This window comes from Lynx rufus, unplaced genomic scaffold, assembly GCF_022079265.1.
Source record: "Lynx rufus isolate CCGP_SWC_20201006 ecotype Redwood Valley unplaced genomic scaffold, mLynRuf1.p SCAF_7, whole genome shotgun sequence".
Lineage (NCBI taxonomy): Eukaryota > Metazoa > Chordata > Mammalia > Carnivora > Felidae > Lynx > Lynx rufus.
Window position 1 is genome coordinate 47,251,960 of NW_025814889.1, and position 16,616 is coordinate 47,268,575.

Genomic DNA, 16,616 nt, shown 5'->3' on the forward strand with positions numbered 1-16,616 from the left:
CGTCTTCTTTTGTCCCATCTCTCTCCATCCTGACTGAGGCTGGGAAAGGTTCTCCACTTTTAAGGACTCATGACTAGCTTAGGTCCTCCTGCATGGTCCAGGACAATCACTCCCTGTCAAGGTTCTTAAACTTTAATCACATATGTAAAGTCCGTTTTGCCATAGAAGGTAAGGTATTCACAGGCTCTAGGGATTTGGATGTGGATGTCTTTAGAGGGCTATTATTCTGCCTAATATCATACACTCTACCCCTCAGGGAAGAGAGCCTGTCTTACCCACCTTCATGGGCCCAGCATATAGTTATACTTACTGAATAGATTGTTGACTGTAACCTCAACTAGACAAACTCTACCAGAGAGCCTTGTCACCTTCCTACTCCTCCTGCAGGTGTGGCTGAGGCTGTTATCAGGGCAGGCATGGTTCTGGCTGGTAGGCCGCTCCCTCTGGGCTCTGCTGTAGCCACTTTGGGTGCCTCCCTGTGGCGCTGTCTTCTATTCTATAACGCCCGGTGTTAACTTCAGCACCTGACAGCATCACACTTCATTTCTTTAATTTAATTATTCCTTCAACATCCCAGGGAGGTGAGGCAGACTCAAGTGTGGAGTATAGCAATGGAGATACAGGTTCTTGGACTTCACCAAAATCCCTACACCAGAGTCTAGAGAGGTCAAGAGAAAGGCAGACCTATTGACTCCCTGCTCAGACTTCCTTTCACTGGACCTCATGGCTTTTTTCCTGTCACTTACAATCTGTCACATGGTAACTGGGTTCAGTGGCAGAAAGACAGACTGTGAGGGAGAAAGTAAAAAAAAAATGTCTTCTAGAAGCCCAAGGGAGCTTTTCAGGAGACAGCACATCTGGCAATACTTCAAACTAAGACTGGCCTAGATTCTGTGATGAAATAAACAAACAAACATGGTGGATCCTTTTAATGCATGGAAACTTGGTTAGAGATCCTAAATGACTTCCCACTGCTCTTTGAAAAAGCCCTAAATCCCTAAGAAGACCCATAGTGCTCTGCATGACTTTATTCCTGCCTACATCTCTGGTTTCCTCTCACCAGTATTTTCCCGGTTCTCAACAGCCCCGCTAAGCCACTTGTCTTCCAGTTTTTCAAAGTGGTCATGCCCTGTGCTCATGGTATTTCCTCTCCTGTGATCATTTTCCCATTTCTTTTCCTACTCCGTCAGCTAGCTAATTCACATTCCATTTTAGGTCTTTGTTTAAATTTACTTATTCATGAAGGTTTTCCTGACCCCCTAGGCTAGTATCAGTCAGTGTTCTTAAAGAAACAGAATCAGCAGGATATGTGTGTGTGTGTGTGTGTATATATATATATATATATATATATTATAAGGAATTGGCTTACATGATTATGGAGGCTGAGGAGTCCCACCCACCCTTCACTGTCGGCAAGCTGGAGACTCAGGAAAGGCGGTAGTACGGTTCCAATTTGAGTCTGAAGGCCTGAGAGCCAGGAGCATTGATGGTACAAGTCCCCACCCAAGGCAGAGGACCAATGTCCCAGCTCAGCAGTCAAAGAGTGAACTCTCCTTTCTTTCTCCTTTTAGTTCTATTGAGGCCCTCAATGGATTGGATGATGCCCATCCACATAGGAGAGGACAATCTGCTTTACTCGGTCTAATCTAAATGTTGATCTCATCCAGAAACACCTTCACAGACACCCACAGAAATAATATGTAACCAGATATCTGGGTACCCCATGACCCAATCAAGTTGACACATAAAATTAAGCATCACAGTCTCCCAGTTATACATAGCAACATATCACAATTGTAATTAAGTAATTAATTATCTGTAGTGATGTGATTACAACCTTAATGCCTATCTTCCTTTTTTCAGACTATAAACTCCACAAGGAACTTACTTTATTCACCACTTTATCCTCAGAGTACAGCACAGTGACAGAATAGAGTTGCCACTTAAGAATTTATTGAAATAATAGCTTTCCAGTAGAGTCCCACCAATTGCTAAGGAAGATATTACTGAAGAGATTGGGAAGAAGAGAGTGTCCAATTCTATTGCAATTTCTGAGGCGAAGCACTTCATCTTACATTACTTTATCTCTCAAAATGCTATCTCCCTTATTCCGAAGTCCCAGCAATTATCGAACAAATACTAAGTGATAGAAGGAAGTGGACTAATGGCATGGCATTGGGGGTGGAGGTGGGGGATCCTCAAAGAGCTGGGTCTTGGGCTGGTTTGTGAGAAGAGTCTGTGCAGGTATTTAACCTCCCCTTGCTTCGCGTCCAAGCTTGGCCTTTGCCACAGCACTGCTGGCCTCTGGGCCAGGAGTAGAAGGGCCTTCCCATCTCAGTGCTATGGAGGGAGGAATGGTGGATGCATGTCTTCCTATGAGTCCACATTAAGAAATCTTAAAATTGCTCCCCAGCTTTGTAAAAAAGCAAGGAGGAGTCAGTTAAGGGAGGGCAGACTCAAATGGTCGTGGCAAAGCAGAAAGGCAGAACGAGTCCCTTGACGTGCTGGAGCTGATAGAAATTATAGAGTTTTAGCCAGTTCAGATCCGTACTTTAGAGCTGAGGCACCTGAGGACCATGTAAGCTCACTGGTTCTGCCAAGATTAATAACCAAGCCAGAACTCAGATTCACCTCTTTGGACCTCTAACTCAGGACTCTCTTTACCCCATCATTTCCCCTGTCCACTCTAATGACCACACATGAATGCAAGTGAGCATAAGCAATGTAATCACTAAACCCACACAACCCGGGGGCTAGATGGAGTCTCCTTGTCTTTTGAAATGCAAATAATACTAGCTTGGGACCCTCATTCCATGGGTAAAGGGGATCCACCTTCTCTCTCAGTCTTTGCAGAGGTATTTACAGACACCTACTCTTCTGCTGGTCACCTCCAGCCCTGACTTCCTGCTTCTGACCTCCTGACCTTCCTGTTTCTGGATCACCTGGGTAAAATGTGCACGTCTTACCTTTTCCTCACTAAATTATGCCTTGCTGGGCATGATTCCTTCACCTCCCCCAAGTGGTACCATCACCAAGCTGATGGAGCCTTGTGTGTAGCAGACTCAGGTGAAGGTTCGAGGGCGTGGAGGGAGTTTACACTGCAGGACCACAAACAACTTCACTGCACAATAGACACCCTGTTCTCAAACGTTCTTGGGCATTCCTACTGGCCTCTCTTCTCAGCAAGGAGCAACTTCCAGCCACATTACACAGACCCCTTTCCTCCTTTCCTCTCCCATCCTACCCCAAATCCTGTTACATTTTTGTGCAAAAAATATTTTAACTATGCCATAGATTATCTCCTTTGTCATTGACCAAGCTCTTGGGACCCATCTTCTGCACTTCCGTAGGCATATCAAGGGGTCTCACTCACCAAAGGGAGTTGTCTTTCTGAGATGAACTTTATCTAGTGCCATCTGTGTGTGTGTGTGTGTGTGTGTGTGTGTGTGTAGGCATGTAAATATAAGGTGGCTCATGTTTTCTTAATATTTTCCCATATTTTCTACTTATTGCCTTAGTTTAATGTTCCAAGATACCTTTTAGAGAAGGATGAGAGCTCAAAGAAAGATCAGGAAGAGAAGAACATAAATGGCCATTGTAGCAGATGAGGAGTGTGCAACAGAGGGGTGGGAAGGGCCCTGAAAACCACAGAGCTGAGACATGATCAAGGTCCAGATTCAGGGTGGCCTCTGGAGGCGGGCTGTGCCAGTGATGGGGCACGTAAGGAAAGGCTTATGGGCGGTGCAGGAGTTGAGGCCCCTTAGACGGGCAGGGTGTCGGATGGAGATTGGGCAGAGATGAGAGGAGCCATTGGACCAAAGCCTCCAAACTCCAGCCACTCCAGCTGTTGCTGCAGCCCCCAGGGCCTGGCTGTCAGTCACCATTAAAATAGCACCTTGGAGGTACTTCAAGGGGGCCTGGGAATCAGAGACCAAGGAAGAGTCCAGAAAGGGATTTTATTAGGCCATTCTCATCAGCTAGAGTGAACAGTGTCAGGCACAGCTACAATATTTGTGACTACGAGGTGGGATCCAGGAGAGCTGGTGGTGGAAGTTTTTGGAGGAACATAGCCCTCAGGGTCTTTACTGCCTCCTTCCAAAACATGGGTCTTGCCCAAATGGATGTACTCTCATTTGCTTCCAGAAGCTCCTCCTTGCTCTGTTTCCAGCTGCCCCAGGCCGAGCAAGGGACGCTGCTTAGATGATCTTAGAGCCTGGGTTTCTTTCATGTTAGTAACTATGACAATAGCTAATACTTGCGAATGCTTTACCTGAATTGACTCATAACAAACTTGTGAAAGTAGGCATTCTCTCTATTTTAAAAGTGAGCAAACCGAGACAGGGAAGTTGAGGAGTTTTTACCAAGGCCACACAGTCGGCAAATGTTGGGTCTGGGAATCAAAACCAGGCTGTTTAGCATCAGTCTAAGTGCTTAACCACCACACCAGCTGCCTTTTAGTAGACATTTGAAGCATCATCTGGGTAAAGGGCAACTCCAAATATACAGCCAGTCAGAAAGTACGACTTATTTCTCAATCAGAAAAGTGACAAAAGACATGGTTTGACCATTTTGAATATGCAAACTTGTATAATAAGAGGTTAATTATTCACGTAAAAATTATGTAGGGTTGTCCTAGTCAGGGTTCTGCATTCCAAGGAGTGGAAATTGACTCTCGTTGCCGTAAAGGATGTTGGGTAGCAGGTGGAACCGAAGGGGAGGGTGGAGAACCAGGACTGAGAACAGAGCTCCTGCCTGGCCCAGCTTCGCTGTGCGGACACTGCGGACCTGACTTGCATTGCTGCTGCAGGAGGCCCTGACAACATTGAAGTTAAATGTCAAAACCTGTATTCAGAAAAGTGCACGCTCATAAGCATATAGCCCCAAGAATGGACAGCCAACACACCCATGTATGCACCTGGTACCCACCACCATGCAGAACATTACCAGCATCCCATATGAAAAAGTTCAGTGTCAATAAATATCTAAAGCGATTTTCTAGAGTGGGTGCCCAGTGTATTCCTACCAGCAAGTTCCGAGATTTCCAGCTGCTCTGCAGGCTTCACAGTCTGGTCCTGTTTTCCTCCTCATACTGGGCTTTCGGGCAGCTTTGTAAAGGTATCCCATTGCAGTTTTAATTTGAATTTTTCTGATAATTGGTGGTGAGGCTGGACACCTTTCACATCATATTGACTATTTGATATTGCATTTTGTCCTTTTTTTTTTTTCAGTTTTGTTTTCTATTGAGTTGTCTGCCCTTTTCTTATTGATTTGTAGGAGTTCTTTACGTATTCCGGATACCAGTCCTTTATTGATGCCTATTGCAAATACCTTCTCCACTCTGTGAATTGTGTTTTCACTCTCTGATGATACCTTTGAACAAAAGTTCTCAACTTTGATGTAGTCCAATTTATTGATTTTCTTCCCTTTATCGTTAGAGCTTTTTGTATCTTATTTAGGAACGCTTTGCCTACTCCAAGGTCAAGAAAATATTCACCTACCTTTCCTTCTAAAGGCCTTACACTTAACCAGGGTATTGCTTTTTTAAAACGACCTTTAAGTGTTTCAATTATGACAACGGACAGTTGCAATTCTCCTGAGAATAGTTGCTAAATCTGTGTTAAAATGTTTTTATTTTTTAAACAGGCCATGTCAGATTTATGTCAGATAACGTCTGAAAGCACCAAATATAAGCAATGATTGAGATCATTGTAAGGCTAATGGGTTTCCCCAAACAATTTTTATTGTTCAAAGTAAAGTAATTAAGAGTTCCATTGGTAAAAAGGAAACTCTCACTTTATATAGAAATGGTATATTTCACGCCTGTTTTGATTGCAAAAGACAGGAATTCAACTACAAGTAGCTTAGAGAAACAAAAAAAGAAAGATGAGAAGGACAGAGAGGAGATTTGACTGGCTCTAAATCCTAATAACTAAAGAACAAGATGGGGCTGACTTCAGGCACAGCTTGATCTAGGCACTAAAACAGTATATTAGGGCTGTACTTGTACATGTCTCTATATACTCTACACCTCCTTCTCTCTGTATTTTGGCTTCATACTCAAGAGGAAGGAAAGATGGCCACTAACAGCTCTATGTCTATATTCGTATAATTTCTAATCTAGGAAGAGAGACCCTTTCCCCTGTATTTATATGTTACATCTCAGAGAAGGCCCTAATTGGACTTATTTGTGTCATGTGCCCACTCCTGAACATATTACTGTGGTCAAGGAGCTGGAATAGTCTAAGTGGTCAGGCTGGGTCACATGTTTACCCCTATGACAGGGGAGGAGGGCTGGGCCACTGTGAATGACAGTGCACTTTGCACGTAGGATGGATGGGTGGCTCTCCAGTAGGAAAGTGAGGCGGTATTTTCAGACATCCACTAAAATATATTTCTGTTAACATGGCAAGAAAAGGAAGAATCTCTTGGTGCCAAGGGGTTTCCCTGGCCTTTCTGCTTTTTATAAAATTCTATATGACAGGAGCTGGGCTAGGTGCTGGGGATAGACATAAAGAAGCCATTTTCTGTGCCTTAAGGCCCACACAATCTTTTAGCTGAATAGAAACATCAAAAGGCAAATGCAAGACAAGGTGACGTTTGTGACATGGAGGCCTGCACGCGTTGCAGTGGGTGAGTCTATCGGTGTCTATGGAGTGCCAGATGAGGAGCAAATTGGGCTAACTCTTGAAGAGGGGAAGTTTTCTGGCGGATGAATAGAGGAAGTGCGAGGGTGACTTCCAGGCACAGAGAGCAGCTGGGCAAAGGCAGAGGGGCCTAGTGATGGAGGGTGTGTTCAATGGAAATCCGGGTCCAGGAAATCCAGCACAGCCGAGACTCTCTGTGTCCTTCTGCCTCCACCCAGGCCAGGCAGGGCATGGGCATAGGCATTGAAGGGGCAGGGGGAGATAACATCTTTGGTAGGCAACCTTAAAACCGGTGGTGGCTTTTGTCCCTAGCAGTGCTTGCATTTTGGCCATACCAAAAGGGAGTCTTGTCCAGAGTCTGTTAAGGGCTTTTGGGAAGTGTGCATGAAGAGGCTCAACCTTCTCACGGCTTCTTATCAAAACAGAATGTGCACTGCTGAGCTGTTGCTACTTTGAGGCATGTTTACATTTGAGCTAAATTCAGTGCTGCCCTTCCACTGAGGTTCTTTTCCTTTCCCTCTCTTCTCTGCGCGTGCGCGCGTGCGCGCGCGCGTGTGTGTGTGTGTGTGTGTGTGTGTGTGTGCGCGCGCAAGTGTGTGCCCGCAGGCTCCCGGCATCTCTCTCACTTTGAAAGACTGCCTGCCTATCATGTTGACAAGGAGAAGACACGCTGGGAAAATGTCACAGATGAACGGTCCCAAGGGAGACAGCTTTGTCAAATGCCAAACATGTGGGGAAGATAAGGCCTGCTGGGGCCTGGGGAGGGGGTGACTAAGCGAGAGCAGGCCAGGGGCCGGCAGCATTGGTGCCCCTGAGACAGTCTTAGCATTTGTCTCAGAGCACGCTAAGGGTAGGAGCCTGTCACTGGGGAAGGGTGAGGTGAAGCTCTGTTTAAAATTCAGGGTCCAGCCCTGCCAGCCTGGGCTCTGGGGATGATGAGGGAGACAGACAGATGAGCTTGGGCACAGAGGATCCACAGCCCCTTCTGGGGTTTAGAGGGAGAATCTTCTCAACCAAGGACACATTTGAATCCTCCACAGGGGTTTTGAGCAGACTTGGTAGGAAACACAGAAGTCGGCGGGAAGATAAGAGTTAGACAAGATTTTTAGGACTCCTACTCCAGTTTCAAAACGAATTCCCAGAGAACCTGTCGTAAGACCTTGAAATTTTCCAGACATAAATGGACACAACCATGGGTGCCTCTGTCAAAGCACAGTATGTGTGGTTTTCGGCCAGGAATTGACGATGTTTTGGACATTTTCTGAGTCGTACTGAAACCAAACCCATCAACTCAGTATGCAATAGGTTGGATTCTGTAAGAAGAGTGCTCGTGCTTTGGGGAAATAGAAAGGCCCTTTCTCTTTATTCCATGTAGTAAAGAGTTGTCTCTCATTTCTTTCTCCCAGGGCTGTCAAATACTGTTTGTTCAACAAAAGCCACATGTGTTCATACCCTCTGCACCCTCACTGGGCACAGTCATGTAGAAGGGAACAGGCAAGGAGAACTCAGGTACCAGTTAGAAAACTGTACCAACAGGCCCCCAAACACTGATTTAGGCAGCAGTTATTTCCTTCTACTCACAAGTATTCCCCAAATTCATGAAGAGCCTGATCATGGGAATAGGACAATGGATGCTTTCTCTTTACTCATTCATTGAAAGAACATATTGTAAGAATTTATTATCTCCCATGATAGGGGCTTTGAGGGAAAGCAGAAAGCAGTAATACCTGATCTCTGTCTTTAGGAATCTCATCGAACCCCAGGACAAAGAGAGCGTGGAGACAAGTAAGGATAATTCAATGTAAGAAGTAATTAGCCTCATAATAGAGGTTTAAATAAAGGGCTATGCAGTCACTTCTCATTGGTTACAAGAAACCTATGGCCACCCTAAGCAAAAAGAGATTTATTAGGCTCCTGAGATAATTCATAAACAAAATTTCAGAAGGTCAGAAATGAGGACAGCTCCTGGGAACCCCAGGCGTGGACTCAGTTTTTAGGAAGCTGCCCTACATTCCAACCACTGTTCATCCTGTTCCTTCTTTTTCGTTCTACTCAGATCAGCTTGTGGCAGTCTCTTACACCGTAACTGCCTTATAGTACCTGATCAGAGTGTGCCAGAAGTAGCCGGGCACTCCAGCATCAAAGCCTGGAAGGGGGTGGCTCACACTGCCACCCATCCTTCATCAGCTCAGACCAGCCCACATCTTAGAGGCTGTGACCTTCATCATCCTATTTCCAGGTGAGGTGGGTGAGGTGCTGCACTTGGTTTCGGTGGGATCGATGCCTGCTTTTCAGCCTGGGGGCTAAGGAGGAGTCTGTTAGAAGAAGAAAAGGTGGAGGACATGGATGTTCAGCAGAAAGGACACCAAGCCGTCACCTACAAGTGATACGCATGCTCAGAGAGAGGAGGGATAATGTCCAGATGGTGGAATCAGAGAAAGCTTCAAGAAAGGGCTGGAACCTGAGCTGGATTTTTGACGTAGGTCAACTTTTAGCGAGTCTGCCTCAGCCATGCCTTGCTCCTATGAGAATGCCCCCTCTCGGCAATACAGTTATACGCACGCAGAGGCACAGTCAAGTTATAATTGGTGACTTTCACCTGCATGGCCATGGCTAAGTCAATGGAGTTGAATGGCTGAGTGTCAGTCCAGTGGGTAAGTTGATCCAATGAAAGCTCCTTCCCTATACTTTAGGAATTGGCATACCCTACAGGACGCTAGTCAGTTGATCAATGGGTTTGGAACTAAGAAAACATGTAAAAGCCTGAGGTGCCCGTGTTTGGTCAGCATACATGGGAAGGTAAGAAAACAGAATCTGAAAGCAGAACAGACTCATGGGAGGGAGTAGAGACAGAACATATTTGACTAGCGAGGAAGGAGGAAGTATGGAGAAGAGTATGGAAGGAGAGAATGAGTCATTGCTCCTTATGGCTTTCCACTTTATTCCAATGCCCTGTAAGGTCCAGTTGTACTTCTACTTTTGGTTTTCACGAGATATAGTTTTATCTTTCCACTTAATTCCTTTTGAGTCAGTTTCTGTCTCTTGCTACCCACGAAACATTGTGGGACATGGGCCCGCTGAGATGGGCCACCAGGTGAGGAAGAACATTACAGACAGCTTGAGCAGAGCCTAAAGGTGGGAGAGTGGGGGACTTAATTAAGAAAGATCAGAATCTTTTAAAAGAATCTTTTAAAAACTGAGAATAAACTGAGGGCTGATGGGGGGTGGGAGGGAGGGGAGGGTGGGTGATGGGTATTGAAGAGGGCATCTTTTGGGATGAGCACTGCGTGTTGTATGGAAACCAATCTGACAATAAATTTCATATATTGAAAAAAAATTAAAAAAAAAAGAATGGTCAGAATATTTCATTTTGTGAACAAAGGCTAGGAGGTGAGATAGGGAAGTAGATAAGGCCAGACTATGAGGACTAAGGAGTTTAGAAAGCTACCTGAGATGTAAGATTGAGCCACTGAATATTGGGTCTGGAGAATGAGTTAATCAGACCTAGTCTTTGGGAAGATCACAGTGAGTGGACGTCACTTTTGTATCCAAAGAAGGTACGAAACTCCTGCTTCCTAAGAGAGGGGAAGATATTCTGTCTATGCCTTACTTCCCTAAGATCTGGCCTGGGATAGCTTATTTCATACTGGCTGTGCACCCCTTTCCTCCTCTTTATGACAGGGAGCACCCCAAACAGAATCTGAGACTCTTACTCTGTTTCCCAGATCAGTCACATCTAAGCTGGTGTAGGGAATGGGAATAGAGACCCTTAAAACCTGAATGGTTAAACTTTTTTGAAATATCTATCTTCAAGGCAAATTTCTTCTCACCTACAATGGGCAGATTGTACAAATCGGTGCATTCTGACATACTCAGTTTCGAGAACATTGTCTGGACGACTCCAAAAGGGCAGAGAAAAGTTGCCTAGTGATGGAGGTCGTTATTTATTTATTTATTTATTTGATTTTTTTTTTTTGTTGTTAATGATTTTTTTAATACCAGTTGTACAGAAAAACATCTTCAAGCCCACCCCAGCTCATCCAGCCGTGGACAGTAAGTAAGGTACCGATCTGCAGTCTCAAATCTGAGTACCTTGTTTGTCACTGCACGTATTCCCTTTTACGAGCCCTCTGTGACAGGAAGAGAAGCGTAATGAGTACAGGAACAGTGAGTACCAACTAATTTAGCAGCCAGCCTTCTCTCAGCAGTGATGGCTAATAACCAGGTTAGAAAGCAGAGACGATTTTCAATAAAAATGATTGCTGAGGCTAAGTTCAAAGAGTCCAATAAAGGCTTGGTTAGGAAGGTAGGTCCTGGGGAAAGTCAGAGCCGAGAGGAGACTCTTTTGGTGTGAGTTGGGGGATTCTAGATAGACAGGATATGAAGGAATAAGCCAGAACTACAGTAATCACACTCAGCCCTATTACTGCTTGCTGGTGACCGCAGTTCTGGCCAATTAGCCGGGGCTTCTCCCCATTTCCTGTGCTTTCCAGCGCGGCTAATGGTGGTGAGGTCAAGAGGGCATCCTCGCTTCAACATCCACCTCCTCATTGCCTGGCACTACTTACTAACAGTCGGTTCTCCAGGTGACAGTCCTTGGCGGCATAGGTTGAGGTGCCGGGGGGGGGGGGGGAGGGGAACAATCCTAAGAGGGAAATGGAGAGAAGTTGAAGGAGTAGCAATGCTGACAGGAAACAGAGGGTTAATGGAGAGGAGGCGGTCCATTGATTTTTGCCCAAGTTGTGTGGAAACAGAGCTTTGCTGTGGCACGAGGGAGGACGGCCCACTCTGGGACTCAATCCCATGGCCTTTAAAATGTGGAGCTTGGGAGGCACCTGGGTGGCTCAGTCGGTTGAATGTCTGACTTTGGCTCAGGGCGTGATCTCGTGGTTTGTGAGTTAGAGCCTCACCCCCGGGGTTGCTGCTGTCAGCGCAGAGCCCGCTTTGGATCCTCTGTCTGTCTGTCTGTCTCTCTCTATCTCTCTCCCTGCGCGCCCCCCCCCCCACTTATGCTCTCTGAAAAATAAATAAAACATTAAAAAAACTTTTTAAAATAAATAAGATGTGGAGCTTGGAACAGAAGGCCTTACTTAAGGGCTCGCTCGTTCTAATGTTTATGACTGCAAATGACCGCACTTGGGCCCTCCCTCAGTCACTCAGAGAGGACACGGGAGGGACATCATCCCTGTGGATGAGGCCCGCCCCTCATCTGAAGAGAGAAACAGGCCCAATGAAACCTAATTGGTTCCCTGAGGGATTTTGGTGGTATTCTGGTAAACTGACAGAAAAGAAAATCTTCCTCTGCTTAACTTTCCCAAGGATAGGCCAATAGCCAACACTCTTTCCTGATATTTGGGTAGACAAAGGTTGAATTCTGCATAACCAAAACGTGTAGAACAGGAAGAACACTCTATCTTCATTTGCTCAGTGCTTGAAAATTATTGTTTCAAGTGCTTTTTTTTTAAACAGTGGATTCCATATGTCTTTGGTTGATGAGAAATGAATAACACTTCAACTAGTCCAATCACCTCACCAATGCAGAAATCTTGTTTATGATTTATTCCTCCCTTCCTCTCTTCTCCCCTCCAACAGACAGTTTGGATGCATGTGCTGAGGACAGCGCAATAAGAATGGATAAAAATTCACTTGGTTCCTGGGGCGCCGGGGTGGCTCAGTCAGTTAAGCCTCCGACATCGGCTCAGGTCGTGATCTCCTGGTTCGTGAGTTTGAGCCCCGAGTCAGGCTCTGTGCTGACAGCTCGGAGCCTGGAGCCTGCTCCGTATTCTGTGTGTGTCTCTCTCTCTGCCCCTCTCCCACTCATTCTCTGTCTCTCTCAAAAGTAAATAAACGTTAAAAAAAAAAAGTTAAAAAAAAAGTAAAAAAAATTTCAAGAGACTCCTGTGTCCAGTGGGGACAATAGCCGTGTAGACACAGCACAGTAAACTGGCACATGAGATCTGAACACCATGACTGGTGCATGATAGAGTTTACTCAGTACATTTTTGTCCACAAAGAAAAATGAAGGAAAGATCACACCCTCAATAGTTCTGCTCTCTGCTTTTGAGGTAAGACTTTTCCACTGGTGAGTGATTCTTTCAGAAAAGTCTCCCCTCATTGAACTGATTTCTGGGTCTGTGTTTTCACCAGCTGGCCCGTGTTTTGCCTTCTTCTTCCCCCTCGAAATACCGGTCGTCCCTTATGAACCATCTGAATGATCACCTTTCTCTGCCCCTCCCATCCCATAATTCTCCCGCTCTGTTGGCCAGGGAAGAGAAATAATCCCTGCAAGCTGCTCCACAGAGTACGAGTCTTGGGTTTGCTCGGCTTTACTTGGGTTCAAGTTTGTAAAGGCAAAGGTTCAAAGAAAACCCGGCTGAGATGTCCCCTTACTGGGCCTCCTGCTCTGCTGCCAGTGCACACGGTACCTGCAGTCCTGCAGCTCACCTGCAGTGTATCTTCTCAGGCTGTCTTTAACTCCCTAGTGCACCGGAAATGCTAACCACCCCCCGCCAGCCCCCCCCCCCCCCCCCCCCGGAGAAGCTGAGGCTTCACTCTTTGCTGTGCTGGGCCTTTAAGGATTCATCATAATTTGGAAATAGTAAATATGAGCACAGCCATGAAACTTTAAGACTATTTGTCCCAAAGCGGAAGGGAAATGGACACACTGTTCAGCAGCTGAAGGACTGTGAAGAGAATACTCAGCTGTGATTCCAAATTTGACTTGAGCATCTTTCTCTCATGACTCTGCCATGTGACAGACCTTTCTTTTCCAAGTCAGTCCCCTCGGTGGCTTTATTACCTTAGTGGACTTTAGGTCCCTTGTCCGCCTTCTGAGCCCAAGCTTGTAACTCACTTTTGATCATCTAAATTTCAGTTTTAGCTCCCAGGAGCGCTTGTTAGTTTACTAGGTCACAAAGTTTCTTTAAAACGAAATCAAACCTTTTTAAATTTACGAGGCTGAAGTTTCTTGGCTATAGATGGGTGATGATGGCAGCAAAAGGGAATCAAGTTTTAAAACTTGCTTTGAGGTGTTGAACAATTGTGTTTGTAGTGATTTTACAATCCTGTGGGCATTTATTTTGAAGTTATCATTTGAGGCTATAGGTTGGCCACTTACATTTTCTTGGTCAATTTCTCCTCTAAGTTTTGTGTCTCAGCTCGGCACAGGAGTGCCACTCTTTGAAATAGGGCAGTGTTGCTTTGTGTATTGGTTTTCTGCTCTCTGTTCCATTATAGGATTTTAAATTTTTAAAAAAATGTTTTCATTTTATTTTTGAGACAGGGAGAGACAGAGCATGAGCAGGGGAGGGGCAGAGAGAGAAGGAGACCCAGAATCCAAAGCAGGCTCCAGGCTCTGAGCAAGTGGTCAGCACAGAGCCTGACACGGGGCTCAAACTCACAGACTGTGAGATCGTGACCCGAGCTGAAGTTGAACGCTTGACCGACTGAGCCACCCAGGCGCTCCCGCCCCCCCCCCCCCCCCCGTTATAGGATTTTAACAGATAAAGCCAGAGCATGCCGCACCTATAGACTGAAGAGGCAGCACCTGTTCAGAGTGGTCTGCAGAGTCAGGGAAGCCCCTCTCCCTCTTCCTAGCTCTAGAAATGCAGAGGCAGTGTTTTCCTGTTTTCAGTATCATTCCATACTCCCAGGGTGTCAGCCCTAATTAGTGAGACTGTAGAAGTCAGAATAGTGCATGTCTCTTACCAGCACATAAACCTTTCAGAGCTTTGAGTTTTGCTCAGTTGCTCAGGTGGAACACTCATCAAGGTGGCAGAGAGGAAGGCAAACCCACACCAATGGGTTAGAGAGATAGAGGGGAAGAAAGAGTGAAACCGAGCACCATTTTAACCGTTTGCCATGTGGCCTGGAGAAAAGCCCATATGAGTGATTTATCTCTGGAAGCCTTCAGTTTTCCATTTTAGTCTCTCCTCCCTTATGAAAGATCTCTTAGAACTTCACTGGCATGAAAAAAACCCCCTAATCCATATGCTGATGACTTTCTAATTAATATCTCCATTCAGACATCAACTTGCCTTCGTGGCATCCCATGGGATGACTAACGGATACTTCAGATTTAATATGGTCAACCCAAGGTGCTGAGATCCTCGGCTCAAACTTGCTCCTTTTACAGTCTTCCCCTTCTTAGTAAATGCTAACTCCAACCTTCTGGCTGCTGAGGACTAAAACCTTGGAGTCACCCTCCAAATCTGTCCCTCACATTTCATATTGTTTACAACGGCAGTCTCATTGGCTCTACATTCACACCATATCCCAAACCCGATCACTTCCCCCTACCTCTGTTGCAGCTATGCTGACTCAAACCACTGTAATTTCCTCCTCGGGTTATTGACATAGTTCCCAACCAATTCCCTGCTTCTATCTGACTCCCTAACACCCTGTTCACAGCACAGGAGATGGAGTGATCCTTTCAAAGTGAAGTCAGACTATGCCGCTCCTCTGCTTCAGATCTACAAATGGGACCCAAAAGGCCCCACACAACCTGTCCTTTTTTTATCTCCCTGACTTTATCTCCTACCACTTTGCCCCATGCTCACTCCTCCTGGCTACTCTGCCTTCCTTGCTTCTTATGAAGGTACAGGGCATACTCCTACCTCAAGTACTTTTCATGTGCTTTTCTTTCCCTTTGCAGTGCTTCTCCTGGGCAAACCCAGGTGACTTGTTTCTTTGCCTCCTTCAGATCTTACTCCCATCTTACCTTCTTGTTGAGGCCAATTCTGATCATCCTCAATAAGTTGTGTCCCCGCCGAATACTTCCTGCTCTGGTTCTTTCTTTTGTTTTTTATCTTATTACTCATCACCGTCGTGCCACTCTCTGGCATACTGTAACAGTTGGCTAGCGCTGAGTAACAAGCCCTCCCAAGTCCCAGTGACAACGATTGTTTAGTTTTTCTGGCTAGCACATCTGTGGGTTGGCTGCGGTTTAGGTGATCTAGGCTGGGTTTGATTTCGTAGTCTGGTCTGGCCTCCTCCTTGCGGGTAGGACTCAGGTGGGCTCCCTGTGATTTCATCTGGGGGCCCATGCAAAAGGGGCAGCAGCTGCCCGGGGAAAGTTCCTCTCATGATGATGGCAGAGGTACAAGACAATAAGCTCAATCTGCAAACAGATTTTGAAGACATTTTTAGCTTTCTTTGGTAATGGTAGCGTATTGATGGTCGATTTGTATGAGTGTGCATGTGCGTGCACCTGTGTGTGTGTGTGTGTGTGTGTGTGTGATATATTTATCGTCTCTTTTTTTGTCTTGAGATGAAATGCTTATATTAGTCAGATAGGACCCCCTCCCATGGCTCACTCTGTCACTACCTTTGTTCAAATATTACCTTTTCAGAGTGACTTTCCCCTGACAATGATTTCAGAGCTAGCACTCTTTATTCTATTTCCTTGCTTCGCTGTATTTTAAAATAGCCTTTATCCCTACATAGCTCTATAGCAAATATTTGTTTGCTTGTTTCCTTTGTCTCTCCTACAAGAATATAAGCTTCATGAGGGTAGAGACTGTCTTGGACGCCAATGAATTCTCAATACCTAGAACAGTGCTTGGGGCCTAGAAGGCTTTCAATAAACATTGCTGAATGAATTATGAGAAACCGTTATAAAAGAGGTCTAAGACTGTGTTCGAAGAGAGGGCTTTGTCCCTGGATTGTGTGGTGCTGAAGCTCTTTTTGACACAACATCAATATTTTTGGCATTTGTGGTTTTTTGTTCGCTCATAAGACACTGTGTGTGCCCCTGTGAGAGCACCTCTAAATTGTTCTTGGTACTGCATGAGATGCTTTGATTATTTCTGAAGCCCTTCTCTGATCCGTAATATATCTGTACCTCTTGTCTGCAGATACTTTGAAAATGGTAGAGCTGAGCTAAAAATATTCAGAAGTAGCTAAGCAGTCAGCATTGCTTCAACTTTGCACACTGACTGCTTCTGTGTCTTATCCTTGCATCTGGCATCAAAA